The sequence below is a fragment of the Hyla sarda genome, unplaced genomic scaffold (genome assembly GCF_029499605.1).
Source record: "Hyla sarda isolate aHylSar1 unplaced genomic scaffold, aHylSar1.hap1 scaffold_687, whole genome shotgun sequence".
Classification (NCBI taxonomy): Eukaryota; Metazoa; Chordata; class Amphibia; order Anura; family Hylidae; genus Hyla; species Hyla sarda.
The window spans coordinates 1-14,773 of NW_026610704.1; the positions used below are offsets into that span (position 1 = coordinate 1).

At 45.8% G+C, this 14,773-nt stretch overlaps 6 non-coding genes across 6 annotated transcripts; all 6 read left to right on the forward strand.

Annotated features, from left to right (window-relative positions):
- The first annotated feature begins 1,894 nt into the window (after nt 1-1,894).
- On the forward strand, nt 1,895-2,085 carry LOC130343588 (U2 spliceosomal RNA). The gene has a single exon (XR_008882875.1). It is a non-coding gene; the product is annotated as a U2 spliceosomal RNA (small nuclear RNA).
- A 2,093-nt stretch (nt 2,086-4,178) lies between these two features.
- Nucleotides 4,179-4,369, forward strand: LOC130343600 (U2 spliceosomal RNA). Its single transcript, XR_008882886.1, has one exon. It is a non-coding gene; the product is annotated as a U2 spliceosomal RNA (small nuclear RNA).
- Nucleotides 4,370-6,464: 2,095 nt separating this feature from the next.
- On the forward strand, nt 6,465-6,655 carry LOC130343612 (U2 spliceosomal RNA). Its single transcript, XR_008882897.1, has one exon. It is a non-coding gene; the product is annotated as a U2 spliceosomal RNA (small nuclear RNA).
- Nucleotides 6,656-8,750: 2,095 nt separating this feature from the next.
- LOC130343624 (U2 spliceosomal RNA) lies at nt 8,751-8,941 on the forward strand. The gene has a single exon (XR_008882909.1). It is a non-coding gene; the product is annotated as a U2 spliceosomal RNA (small nuclear RNA).
- A 2,097-nt stretch (nt 8,942-11,038) lies between these two features.
- Nucleotides 11,039-11,229, forward strand: LOC130343555 (U2 spliceosomal RNA). The gene has a single exon (XR_008882854.1). It is a non-coding gene; the product is annotated as a U2 spliceosomal RNA (small nuclear RNA).
- Nucleotides 11,230-13,316: 2,087 nt separating this feature from the next.
- LOC130343567 (U2 spliceosomal RNA) lies at nt 13,317-13,507 on the forward strand. Its single transcript, XR_008882862.1, has one exon. It is a non-coding gene; the product is annotated as a U2 spliceosomal RNA (small nuclear RNA).
- Nucleotides 13,508-14,773: the final 1,266 nt, after the last annotated feature.

A 14,773-nucleotide genomic window follows, 5' to 3' on the forward strand; every position in this document is an offset into this window, starting at 1 on the left:
TGGCCTCCTTAATTGGATCATTTGAGTAGCCAGCACACCTGTGCAGGTAGGGCATGACATGATAGGCAGCTGCCTTGATAGCGGGTGGGTGCTGAATGTTCCTAATTGACAAAATAAGATTAATGCTTATGAAGAAATATAAAATCTCATCCCTTCCCCAATATCGCGCCACACCCCTACCCCTTAATTCCCTGGTTGAACTTGATGGACATATGTCTTTTTTCGACCGTACTAACTATGTAACTATGTAACATAACATGGGGGGGGGGGGGGGGGTCTCCTGGCTGTTCACACAGGTGTGTCATTGCTGTACATTGACCATGCATTGCTTCTGTGGTATTGCAAAGGCAAAGACAAATGCTTCCAGCCATCCATTGCACTAATGGATTGGTCATCAGCTGGCTGTCTATGTCCCGCATCAATATAGACCAAAGTACAGAGGGTTAGGCTATGCTATTGTGCACCTACCTGATGCATCAGAAGGTGCGAGGCCCTTGCTAAATTCTGTGCACAGACTTTGAGATCTATGCTTTAGACTGTATCTAAACCTGCTCCAACATGGACTGACATTCTGGCCTACTTTCAGCCGATGCGACTTGTCTGTCGCTGAACAGTCGCTTTTTATGTATTCAGCACCTATGTATAATGTTGTAAAAATGCTCTAGAAGCTAAAGTCGCAGAAATGTCACACATATTTGGCCTGCAACTTTCTGTGCGACAAATTCAGACAGGAAAAATCAGTATAAATCCTTAGAAAATTATCCCCCAGTGTCTCCATCTGCTGGCGGTATTGAATAAGCATTGCTGCACTGATGGGGTATGCATTAGACGAAAAAAAAGAAGAAAAAGAAGAATAATACGCCCAGAAAAGAGGCGAAAAGGAGAAAAACGTAAAAAAACGTGAAAAAAAAGTAAGAGGAAGAGAAGGGAAAAAAAGGTGGAAATGGGTTTAAAAGTGATTTCGGCGGAGAAATATATATATATATATATATATATATATATATATATATATATATATATATGCGCACACACACACATAGATATAAACGTATTCTCCGTTGAGATATTGCAGCCGCTGCTGTGTCCAGGCCCAGGAGCCTTAGCACTGTGCTGTGATGTCACTCAATACCACTGACATCACTAGGTGTAAACAACATCTCTCCTTTGCTGTGTATGTGACTATGGAGCTGTTTGGTGATGTCGTCTATTACGGCCTTCATAGAAGCAACAGGAGATTGTTGCATCCATCTTGAACCCTCAGAACTACAGTGCTATGATGTCACTCACTTCCACAGGCCTTGCAGAGTGTAAACAACAACAACCCAGCTTTGTTGTGTATGTAACCATAGGGATTTGTGATGTCACCTAGAACCTTCACAGCAGCGACAGCTTTATGAGGAGCATCAGCACTGCTCTGCCTGAGCAGAACCATCACCGCCATAGGTTGTCAAATAACCCGGATTTAACCCACACAGGTAAGTCCAATGGGGTGCAGGCATGTCCTCTATGCTTACAGCTTCCCGTGGGTGTTGGTTTGATACCGTTTGGGGACAGCCAAGGAGGCATCTGCAGGCAACAAAGGTAGGTGTGTGCTTGTGTGTGTGTTTCCTATGCAGATCCTAAGCCCAGTGTCACATGCAAGTAGGAGGAGTAAGAAGGGTTCCTGGCAAATCCGGGTTATGGATTGCATTTAAAAAGGCCCCGTGGGAGTGCAATGGGCCCCTGTCTTGCTGCTTAGCAATAATGGTATGGGTTTAGGTTCTGCTGTGTGTACTGGTGGTTGACTGCCCCCCAGCCCAGAGTGTGCATGGAAAATTGTCTGGCAGCCTCCCTGACAGCAAGCAGTGATAGTGCCCATGAAGGGGACCTTGTTGGGCCCGCCCCTTTCACGGTTATCGCTTCTCGGCCTTTTGGCTAAGATCAAGTGTAGTATCTGTTCTTATCAGTTTAATATCTGATACGTCCCCTATCTGGGGACCATATATTAAATGGATTTTTGAGAACGGGGGCCGATTTCGAAGCTTGCTTCCGTCGCCCTATGCATTGACCCGATATGGCAGTATCTTCGGGTACAGTGCACCACCCCCTTACAGGGTTAAAAAGAAAGATTCCTACTTTCATTGCTACCTGCTTGCTGGCTAGCCAGCTAGCCAGCCCTGTGGGCCTTGCTGCTGCTGCAGCCAAAAAACAAAAGGTGGTGCTGCTGCTGCTTCTGCTGCTTCTGCTTCTGCTTGTGTCTGGCCCCTGTTGGAGCGTCCAGGCACAGGACTTCTGCTGCTGCTGACTAAATGGCCTCCTTAATTGGATCATTTGAGTAGCCAGCACACCTGTGCAGGTAGGGCATGACATGATAGGCAGCTGCCTTGATAGCGGGTGGGTGCTGAATGTTCCTAATTGACAAAATAAGATTAATGCTTATGAAGAAATATAAAATCTCATCCCTTCCCCAATATCGCGCCACACCCCTACCCCTTAATTCCCTGGTTGAACTTGATGGACATATGTCTTTTTTCGACCGTACTAACTATGTAACTATGTAACATAACATGGGGGGGGGGGGGGGTCTCCTGGCTGTTCACACAGGTGTGTCATTGCTGTACATTGACCATGCATTGCTTCTGTGGTATTGCAAAGGCAAAGACAAATGCTTCCAGCCATCCATTGCACTAATGGATTGGTCATCAGCTGGCTGTCTATGTCCCGCATCAATATAGACCAAAGTACAGAGGGTTAGGCTATGCTATTGTGCACCTACCTGATGCATCAGAAGGTGCGAGGCCCTTGCTAAATTCTGTGCACAGACTTTGAGATCTATGCTTTAGACTGTATCTAAACCTGCTCCAACATGGACTGACATTCTGGCCTACTTTCAGCCGATGCGACTTGTCTGTCGCTGAACAGGTCGCTTTTTATGTATTCAGCACCTATGTATAATGTTGTAAAAATGCTCTAGAAGCTAAAGTCGCAGAAATGTCACACATATTTGGCCTGCAACTTTCTGTGCGACAAATTCAGACAGGAAAAATCAGTATAAATCCTTAGAAAATTATCCCCCAGTGTCTCCATCTGCTGGCGGTATTGAATAAGCATTGCTGCACTGATGGGGTATGCATTAGACGAAAAAAAAGAAGAAAAAGAAGAATAATACGCCCAGAAAAGAGGCGAAAAGGAGAAAAACGTAAAAAAACGTGAAAAAAAAGTAAGAGGAAGAGAAGGGAAAAAAAGGTGGAAATGGGTTTAAAAGTGATTTCGGCGGAGAAATATATATATATATATATATATATATATATATATATATATATATATGCGCACACACACACATAGATATAAACGTATTCTCCGTTGAGATATTGCAGCCGCTGCTGTGTCCAGGCCCAGGAGCCTTAGCACTGTGCTGTGATGTCACTCAATACCACTGACATCACTAGGTGTAAACAACATCTCTCCTTTGCTGTGTATGTGACTATGGAGCTGTTTGGTGATGTCGTCTATTACGGCCTTCATAGAAGCAACAGGAGATTGTTGCATCCATCTTGAACCCTCAGAACTACAGTGCTATGATGTCACTCACTTCCACAGGCCTTGCAGAGTGTAAACAACAACAACCCAGCTTTGTTGTGTATGTAACCATAGGGATTTGTGATGTCACCTAGAACCTTCACAGCAGCGACAGCTTTATGAGGAGCATCAGCACTGCTCTGCCTGAGCAGAACCATCACCGCCATAGGTTGTCAAATAACCCGGATTTAACCCACACAGGTAAGTCCAATGGGGTGCAGGCATGTCCTCTATGCTTACAGCTTCCCGTGGGTGTTGGTTTGATACCGTTTGGGGACAGCCAAGGAGGCATCTGCAGGCAACAAAGGTAGGTGTGTGCTTGTGTGTGTGTTTCCTATGCAGATCCTAAGCCCAGTGTCACATGCAAGTAGGAGGAGTAAGAAGGGTTCCTGGCAAATCCGGGTTATGGATTGCATTTAAAAAGGCCCCGTGGGAGTGCAATGGGCCCCTGTCTTGCTGCTTAGCAATAATGGTATGGGTTTAGGTTCTGCTGTGTGTACTGGTGGTTGACTGCCCCCCAGCCCAGAGTGTGCATGGAAAATTGTCTGGCAGCCTCCCTGACAGCAAGCAGTGATAGTGCCCATGAAGGGGACCTTGTTGGGCCCGCCCCTTTCACGGTTATCGCTTCTCGGCCTTTTGGCTAAGATCAAGTGTAGTATCTGTTCTTATCAGTTTAATATCTGATACGTCCCCTATCTGGGGACCATATATTAAATGGATTTTTGAGAACGGGGGCCGATTTCGAAGCTTGCTTCCGTCGCCCTATGCATTGACCCGATATGGCAGTATCTTCGGGTACAGTGCACCACCCCCTTACAGGGTTAAAAAGAAAGATTCCTACTTTCATTGCTACCTGCTTGCTGGCTAGCCAGCTAGCCAGCCCTGTGGGCCTTGCTGCTGCTGCAGCCAAAAAACAAAAGGTGGTGCTGCTGCTGCTTCTGCTGCTTCTGCTTCTGCTTGTGTCTGGCCCCTGTTGGAGCGTCCAGGCACAGGACTTCTGCTGCTGCTGACTAAATGGCCTCCTTAATTGGATCATTTGAGTAGCCAGCACACCTGTGCAGGTAGGGCATGACATGATAGGCAGCTGCCTTGATAGCGGGTGGGTGCTGAATGTTCCTAATTGACAAAATAAGATTAATGCTTATGAAGAAATATAAAATCTCATCCCTTCCCCAATATCGCGCCACACCCCTACCCCTTAATTCCCTGGTTGAACTTGATGGACATATGTCTTTTTTCGACCGTACTAACTATGTAACTATGTAACATAACATGGGGGGGGGGGGGGGGGGTCTCCTGGCTGTTCACACAGGTGTGTCATTGCTGTACATTGACCATGCATTGCTTCTGTGGTATTGCAAAGGCAAAGACAAATGCTTCCAGCCATCCATTGCACTAATGGATTGGTCATCAGCTGGCTGTCTATGTCCCGCATCAATATAGACCAAAGTACAGAGGGTTAGGCTATGCTATTGTGCACCTACCTGATGCATCAGAAGGTGCGAGGCCCTTGCTAAATTCTGTGCACAGACTTTGAGATCTATGCTTTAGACTGTATCTAAACCTGCTCCAACATGGACTGACATTCTGGCCTACTTTCAGCCGATGCGACTTGTCTGTCGCTGAACAGTCGCTTTTTATGTATTCAGCACCTATGTATAATGTTGTAAAAATGCTCTAGAAGCTAAAGTCGCAGAAATGTCACACATATTTGGCCTGCAACTTTCTGTGCGACAAATTCAGACAGGAAAAATCAGTATAAATCCTTAGAAAATTATCCCCCAGTGTCTCCATCTGCTGGCGGTATTGAATAAGCATTGCTGCACTGATGGGGTATGCATTAGACGAAAAAAAAGAAGAAAAAGAAGAATAATACGCCCAGAAAAGAGGCGAAAAGGAGAAAAACGTAAAAAAACGTGAAAAAAAAGTAAGAGGAAGAGAAGGGAAAAAAAGGTGGAAATGGGTTTAAAAGTGATTTCGGCGGAGAAATATATATATATATATATATATATATATATATATATATATATATATGCGCACACACACACATAGATATAAACGTATTCTCCGTTGAGATATTGCAGCCGCTGCTGTGTCCAGGCCCAGGAGCCTTAGCACTGTGCTGTGATGTCACTCAATACCACTGACATCACTAGGTGTAAACAACATCTCTCCTTTGCTGTGTATGTGACTATGGAGCTGTTTGGTGATGTCGTCTATTACGGCCTTCATAGAAGCAACAGGAGATTGTTGCATCCATCTTGAACCCTCAGAACTACAGTGCTATGATGTCACTCACTTCCACAGGCCTTGCAGAGTGTAAACAACAACAACCCAGCTTTGTTGTGTATGTAACCATAGGGATTTGTGATGTCACCTAGAACCTTCACAGCAGCGACAGCTTTATGAGGAGCATCAGCACTGCTCTGCCTGAGCAGAACCATCACCGCCATAGGTTGTCAAATAACCCGGATTTAACCCACACAGGTAAGTCCAATGGGGTGCAGGCATGTCCTCTATGCTTACAGCTTCCCGTGGGTGTTGGTTTGATACCGTTTGGGGACAGCCAAGGAGGCATCTGCAGGCAACAAAGGTAGGTGTGTGCTTGTGTGTGTGTTTCCTATGCAGATCCTAAGCCCAGTGTCACATGCAAGTAGGAGGAGTAAGAAGGGTTCCTGGCAAATCCGGGTTATGGATTGCATTTAAAAAGGCCCCGTGGGAGTGCAATGGGCCCCTGTCTTGCTGCTTAGCAATAATGGTATGGGTTTAGGTTCTGCTGTGTGTACTGGTGGTTGACTGCCCCCCAGCCCAGAGTGTGCATGGAAAATTGTCTGGCAGCCTCCCTGACAGCAAGCAGTGATAGTGCCCATGAAGGGGACCTTGTTGGGCCCGCCCCTTTCACGGTTATCGCTTCTCGGCCTTTTGGCTAAGATCAAGTGTAGTATCTGTTCTTATCAGTTTAATATCTGATACGTCCCCTATCTGGGGACCATATATTAAATGGATTTTTGAGAACGGGGGCCGATTTCGAAGCTTGCTTCCGTCGCCCTATGCATTGACCCGATATGGCAGTATCTTCGGGTACAGTGCACCACCCCCTTACAGGGTTAAAAAGAAAGATTCCTACTTTCATTGCTACCTGCTTGCTGGCTAGCCAGCTAGCCAGCCCTGTGGGCCTTGCTGCTGCTGCAGCCAAAAAACAAAAGGTGGTGCTGCTGCTGCTTCTGCTGCTTCTGCTTCTGCTTGTGTCTGGCCCCTGTTGGAGCGTCCAGGCACAGGACTTCTGCTGCTGCTGACTAAATGGCCTCCTTAATTGGATCATTTGAGTAGCCAGCACACCTGTGCAGGTAGGGCATGACATGATAGGCAGCTGCCTTGATAGCGGGTGGGTGCTGAATGTTCCTAATTGACAAAATAAGATTAATGCTTATGAAGAAATATAAAATCTCATCCCTTCCCCAATATCGCGCCACACCCCTACCCCTTAATTCCCTGGTTGAACTTGATGGACATATGTCTTTTTTCGACCGTACTAACTATGTAACTATGTAACATAACATGGGGGGGGGGGGGGGTCTCCTGGCTGTTCACACAGGTGTGTCATTGCTGTACATTGACCATGCATTGCTTCTGTGGTATTGCAAAGGCAAAGACAAATGCTTCCAGCCATCCATTGCACTAATGGATTGGTCATCAGCTGGCTGTCTATGTCCCGCATCAATATAGACCAAAGTACAGAGGGTTAGGCTATGCTATTGTGCACCTACCTGATGCATCAGAAGGTGCGAGGCCCTTGCTAAATTCTGTGCACAGACTTTGAGATCTATGCTTTAGACTGTATCTAAACCTGCTCCAACATGGACTGACATTCTGGCCTACTTTCAGCCGATGCGACTTGTCTGTCGCTGAACAGGTCGCTTTTTATGTATTCAGCACCTATGTATAATGTTGTAAAAATGCTCTAGAAGCTAAAGTCGCAGAAATGTCACACATATTTGGCCTGCAACTTTCTGTGCGACAAATTCAGACAGGAAAAATCAGTATAAATCCTTAGAAAATTATCCCCCAGTGTCTCCATCTGCTGGCGGTATTGAATAAGCATTGCTGCACTGATGGGGTATGCATTAGACGAAAAAAAAGAAGAAAAAGAAGAATAATACGCCCAGAAAAGAGGCGAAAAGGAGAAAAACGTAAAAAAACGTGAAAAAAAAGTAAGAGGAAGAGAAGGGAAAAAAAGGTGGAAATGGGTTTAAAAGTGATTTCGGCGGAGAAATATATATATATATATATATATATATATATATATATATATATATATATGCGCACACACACACATAGATATAAACGTATTCTCCGTTGAGATATTGCAGCCGCTGCTGTGTCCAGGCCCAGGAGCCTTAGCACTGTGCTGTGATGTCACTCAATACCACTGACATCACTAGGTGTAAACAACATCTCTCCTTTGCTGTGTATGTGACTATGGAGCTGTTTGGTGATGTCGTCTATTACGGCCTTCATAGAAGCAACAGGAGATTGTTGCATCCATCTTGAACCCTCAGAACTACAGTGCTATGATGTCACTCACTTCCACAGGCCTTGCAGAGTGTAAACAACAACAACCCAGCTTTGTTGTGTATGTAACCATAGGGATTTGTGATGTCACCTAGAACCTTCACAGCAGCGACAGCTTTATGAGGAGCATCAGCACTGCTCTGCCTGAGCAGAACCATCACCGCCATAGGTTGTCAAATAACCCGGATTTAACCCACACAGGTAAGTCCAATGGGGTGCAGGCATGTCCTCTATGCTTACAGCTTCCCGTGGGTGTTGGTTTGATACCGTTTGGGGACAGCCAAGGAGGCATCTGCAGGCAACAAAGGTAGGTGTGTGCTTGTGTGTGTGTTTCCTATGCAGATCCTAAGCCCAGTGTCACATGCAAGTAGGAGGAGTAAGAAGGGTTCCTGGCAAATCCGGGTTATGGATTGCATTTAAAAAGGCCCCGTGGGAGTGCAATGGGCCCCTGTCTTGCTGCTTAGCAATAATGGTATGGGTTTAGGTTCTGCTGTGTGTACTGGTGGTTGACTGCCCCCCAGCCCAGAGTGTGCATGGAAAATTGTCTGGCAGCCTCCCTGACAGCAAGCAGTGATAGTGCCCATGAAGGGGACCTTGTTGGGCCCGCCCCTTTCACGGTTATCGCTTCTCGGCCTTTTGGCTAAGATCAAGTGTAGTATCTGTTCTTATCAGTTTAATATCTGATACGTCCCCTATCTGGGGACCATATATTAAATGGATTTTTGAGAACGGGGGCCGATTTCGAAGCTTGCTTCCGTCGCCCTATGCATTGACCCGATATGGCAGTATCTTCGGGTACAGTGCACCACCCCCTTACAGGGTTAAAAAGAAAGATTCCTACTTTCATTGCTACCTGCTTGCTGGCTAGCCAGCTAGCCAGCCCTGTGGGCCTTGCTGCTGCTGCAGCCAAAAAACAAAAGGTGGTGCTGCTGCTGCTTCTGCTGCTTCTGCTTCTGCTTGTGTCTGGCCCCTGTTGGAGCGTCCAGGCACAGGACTTCTGCTGCTGCTGACTAAATGGCCTCCTTAATTGGATCATTTGAGTAGCCAGCACACCTGTGCAGGTAGGGCATGACATGATAGGCAGCTGCCTTGATAGCGGGTGGGTGCTGAATGTTCCTAATTGACAAAATAAGATTAATGCTTATGAAGAAATATAAAATCTCATCCCTTCCCCAATATCGCGCCACACCCCTACCCCTTAATTCCCTGGTTGAACTTGATGGACATATGTCTTTTTTCGACCGTACTAACTATGTAACTATGTAACATAACATGGGGGGGGGGGGGGGGTCTCCTGGCTGTTCACACAGGTGTGTCATTGCTGTACATTGACCATGCATTGCTTCTGTGGTATTGCAAAGGCAAAGACAAATGCTTCCAGCCATCCATTGCACTAATGGATTGGTCATCAGCTGGCTGTCTATGTCCCGCATCAATATAGACCAAAGTACAGAGGGTTAGGCTATGCTATTGTGCACCTACCTGATGCATCAGAAGGTGCGAGGCCCTTGCTAAATTCTGTGCACAGACTTTGAGATCTATGCTTTAGACTGTATCTAAACCTGCTCCAACATGGACTGACATTCTGGCCTACTTTCAGCCGATGCGACTTGTCTGTCGCTGAACAGTCGCTTTTTATGTATTCAGCACCTATGTATAATGTTGTAAAAATGCTCTAGAAGCTAAAGTCGCAGAAATGTCACACATATTTGGCCTGCAACTTTCTGTGCGACAAATTCAGACAGGAAAAATCAGCATAAATCCTTAGAAAATTATCCCCCAGTGTCTCCATCTGCTGGCGGTATTGAATAAGCATTGCTGCACTGATGGGGTATGCATTAGACGAAAAAAAAGAAGAAAAAGAAGAATAATACGCCCAGAAAAGAGGCGAAAAGGAGAAAAACGTTAAAAAACGTGAAAAAAAAGTAAGAGGAAGAGAAGGGAAAAAAAGGTGGAAATGGGTTTAAAAGTGATTTCGGCGGAGAAATATATATATATATATATATATATATATATATATATATATATATATATATGCGCACACACACACATAGATATAAACGTATTCTCCGTTGAGATATTGCAGCCGCTGCTGTGTCCAGGCCCAGGAGCCTTAGCACTGTGCTGTGATGTCACTCAATACCACTGACATCACTAGGTGTAAACAACATCTCTCCTTTGCTGTGTATGTGACTATGGAGCTGTTTGGTGATGTCGTCTATTACGGCCTTCATAGAAGCAACAGGAGATTGTTGCATCCATCTTGAACCCTCAGAACTACAGTGCTATGATGTCACTCACTTCCACAGGCCTTGCAGAGTGTAAACAACAACAACCCAGCTTTGTTGTGTATGTAACCATAGGGATTTGTGATGTCACCTAGAACCTTCACAGCAGCGACAGCTTTATGAGGAGCATCAGCACTGCTCTGCCTGAGCAGAACCATCACCGCCATAGGTTGTCAAATAACCCGGATTTAACCCACACAGGTAAGTCCAATGGGGTGCAGGCATGTCCTCTATGCTTACAGCTTCCCGTGGGTGTTGGTTTGATACCGTTTGGGGACAGCCAAGGAGGCATCTGCAGGCAACAAAGGTAGGTGTGTGCTTGTGTGTGTGTTTCCTATGCAGATCCTAAGCCCAGTGTCACATGCAAGTAGGAGGAGTAAGAAGGGTTCCTGGCAAATCCGGGTTATGGATTGCATTTAAAAAGGCCCCGTGGGAGTGCAATGGGCCCCTGTCTTGCTGCTTAGCAATAATGGTATGGGTTTAGGTTCTGCTGTGTGTACTGGTGGTTGACTGCCCCCCAGCCCAGAGTGTGCATGGAAAATTGTCTGGCAGCCTCCCTGACAGCAAGCAGTGATAGTGCCCATGAAGGGGACCTTGTTGGGCCCGCCCCTTTCACGGTTATCGCTTCTCGGCCTTTTGGCTAAGATCAAGTGTAGTATCTGTTCTTATCAGTTTAATATCTGATACGTCCCCTATCTGGGGACCATATATTAAATGGATTTTTGAGAACGGGGGCCGATTTCGAAGCTTGCTTCCGTCGCCCTATGCATTGACCCGATATGGCAGTATCTTCGGGTACAGTGCACCACCCCCTTACAGGGTTAAAAAGAAAGATTCCTACTTTCATTGCTACCTGCTTGCTGGCTAGCCAGCTAGCCAGCCCTGTGGGCCTTGCTGCTGCTGCTGCAGCCAAAAAACAAAAGGTGGTGCTGCTGCTGCTTCTGCTGCTTCTGCTTCTGCTTGTGTCTGGCCCCTGTTGGAGCGTCCAGGCACAGGACTTCTGCTGCTGCTGACTAAATGGCCTCCTTAATTGGATCATTTGAGTAGCCAGCACACCTGTGCAGGTAGGGCATGACATGATAGGCAGCTGCCTTGATAGCGGGTGGGTGCTGAATGTTCCTAATTGACAAAATAAGATTAATGCTTATGAAGAAATATAAAATCTCATCCCTTCCCCAATATCGCGCCACACCCCTACCCCTTAATTCCCTGGTTGAACTTGATGGACATATGTCTTTTTTCGACCGTACTAACTATGTAACTATGTAACATAACATGGGGGGGGGGGGGTCTCCTGGCTGTTCACACAGGTGTGTCATTGCTGTACATTGACCATGCATTGCTTCTGTGGTATTGCAAAGGCAAAGACAAATGCTTCCAGCCATCCATTGCACTAATGGATTGGTCATCAGCTGGCTGTCTATGTCCCGCATCAATATAGACCAAAGTACAGAGGGTTAGGCTATGCTATTGTGCACCTACCTGATGCATCAGAAGGTGCGAGGCCCTTGCTAAATTCTGTGCACAGACTTTGAGATCTATGCTTTAGACTGTATCTAAACCTGCTCCAACATGGACTGACATTCTGGCCTACTTTCAGCCGATGCGACTTGTCTGTCGCTGAACAGTCGCTTTTTATGTATTCAGCACCTATGTATAATGTTGTAAAAATGCTCTAGAAGCTAAAGTCGCAGAAATGTCACACATATTTGGCCTGCAACTTTCTGTGCGACAAATTCAGACAGGAAAAATCAGTATAAATCCTTAGAAAATTATCCCCCAGTGTCTCCATCTGCTGGCGGTATTGAATAAGCATTGCTGCACTGATGGGGTATGCATTAGACGAAAAAAAAGAAGAAAAAGAAGAATAATACGCCCAGAAAAGAGGCGAAAAGGAGAAAAACGTAAAAAAACGTGAAAAAAAAGTAAGAGGAAGAGAAGGGAAAAAAAGGTGGAAATGGGTTTAAAAGTGATTTCGGCGGAGAAATATATATATATATATATATATATATATATATATATATATGCGCACACACACACATAGATATAAACGTATTCTCCGTTGAGATATTGCAGCCGCTGCTGTGTCCAGGCCCAGGAGCCTTAGCACTGTGCTGTGATGTCACTCAATACCACTGACATCACTAGGTGTAAACAACATCTCTCCTTTGCTGTGTATGTGACTATGGAGCTGTTTGGTGATGTCGTCTATTACGGCCTTCATAGAAGCAACAGGAGATTGTTGCATCCATCTTGAACCCTCAGAACTACAGTGCTATGATGTCACTCACTTCCACAGGCCTTGCAGAGTGTAAACAACAACAACCCAGCTTTGTTGTGTATGTAACCATAGGGATTTGTGATGTCACCTAGAACCTTCACAGCAGCGACAGCTTTATGAGGAGCATCAGCACTGCTCTGCCTGAGCAGAACCATCACCGCCATAGGTTGTCAAATAACCCGGATTTAACCCACACAGGTAAGTCCAATGGGGTGCAGGCATGTCCTCTATGCTTACAGCTTCCCGTGGGTGTTGGTTTGATACCGTTTGGGGACAGCCAAGGAGGCATCTGCAGGCAACAAAGGTAGGTGTGTGCTTGTGTGTGTGTTTCCTATGCAGATCCTAAGCCCAGTGTCACATGCAAGTAGGAGGAGTAAGAAGGGTTCCTGGCAAATCCGGGTTATGGATTGCATTTAAAAAGGCCCCGTGGGAGTGCAATGGGCCCCTGTCTTGCTGCTTAGCAATAATGGTATGGGTTTAGGTTCTGCTGTGTGTACTGGTGGTTGACTGCCCCCCAGCCCAGAGTGTGCATGGAAAATTGTCTGGCAGCCTCCCTGACAGCAAGCAGTGATAGTGCCCATGAAGGGGACCTTGTTGGGCCCGCCCCTTTCACGGTTATCGCTTCTCGGCCTTTTGGCTAAGATCAAGTGTAGTATCTGTTCTTATCAGTTTAATATCTGATACGTCCCCTATCTGGGGACCATATATTAAATGGATTTTTGAGAACGGGGGCCGATTTCGAAGCTTGCTTCCGTCGCCCTATGCATTGACCCGATATGGCAGTATCTTCGGGTACAGTGCACCACCCCCTTACAGGGTTAAAAAGAAAGATTCCTACTTTCATTGCTACCTGCTTGCTGGCTAGCCAGCTAGCCAGCCCTGTGGGCCTTGCTGCTGCTGCAGCCAAAAAACAAAAGGTGGTGCTGCTGCTGCTTCTGCTGCTTCTGCTTCTGCTTGTGTCTGGCCCCTGTTGGAGCGTCCAGGCACAGGACTTCTGCTGCTGCTGACTAAATGGCCTCCTTAATTGGATCATTTGAGTAGCCAGCACACCTGTGCAGGTAGGGCATGACATGATAGGCAGCTGCCTTGATAGCGGGTGGGTGCTGAATGTTCCTAATTGACAAAATAAGATTAATGCTTATGAAGAAATATAAAATCTCATCCCTTCCCCAATATCGCGCCACACCCCTACCCCTTAATTCCCTGGTTGAACTTGATGGACATATGTCTTTTTTCGACCGTACTAACTATGTAACTATGTAACATAACATGGGGGGGGGGGGGGTCTCCTGGCTGTTCACACAGGTGTGTCATTGCTGTACATTGACCATGCATTGCTTCTGTGGTATTGCAAAGGCAAAGACAAATGCTTCCAGCCATCCATTGCACTAATGGATTGGTCATCAGCTGGCTGTCTATGTCCCGCATCAATATAGACCAAAGTACAGAGGGTTAGGCTATGCTATTGTGCACCTACCTGATGCATCAGAAGGTGCGAGGCCCTTGCTAAATTCTGTGCACAGACTTTGAGATCTATGCTTTAGACTGTATCTAAACCTGCTCCAACATGGACTGACATTCTGGCCTACTTTCAGCCGATGCGACTTGTCTGTCGCTGAACAGTCGCTTTTTATGTATTCAGCACCTATGTATAATGTTGTAAAAATGCTCTAGAAGCTAAAGTCGCAGAAATGTCACACATATTTGGCCTGCAACTTTCTGTGCGACAAATTCAGACAGGAAAAATCAGTATAAATCCTTAGAAAATTATCCCCCAGTGTCTCCATCTGCTGGCGGTATTGAATAAGCATTGCTGCACTGATGGGGTATGCATTAGACGAAAAAAAAGAAGAAAAAGAAGAATAATACGCCCAGAAAAGAGGCGAAAAGGAGAAAAACGTAAAAAAACGTGAAAAAAAAGTAAGAGGAAGAGAAGGGAAAAAAAGGTGGAAATGGGTTTAAAAGTGATTTCGGCGGAGATATATATATATATATATATATATATATATATATATATATATATATATATATGCGCACACACACACATAGATATAAACGTATTCTCCGTGGAGAT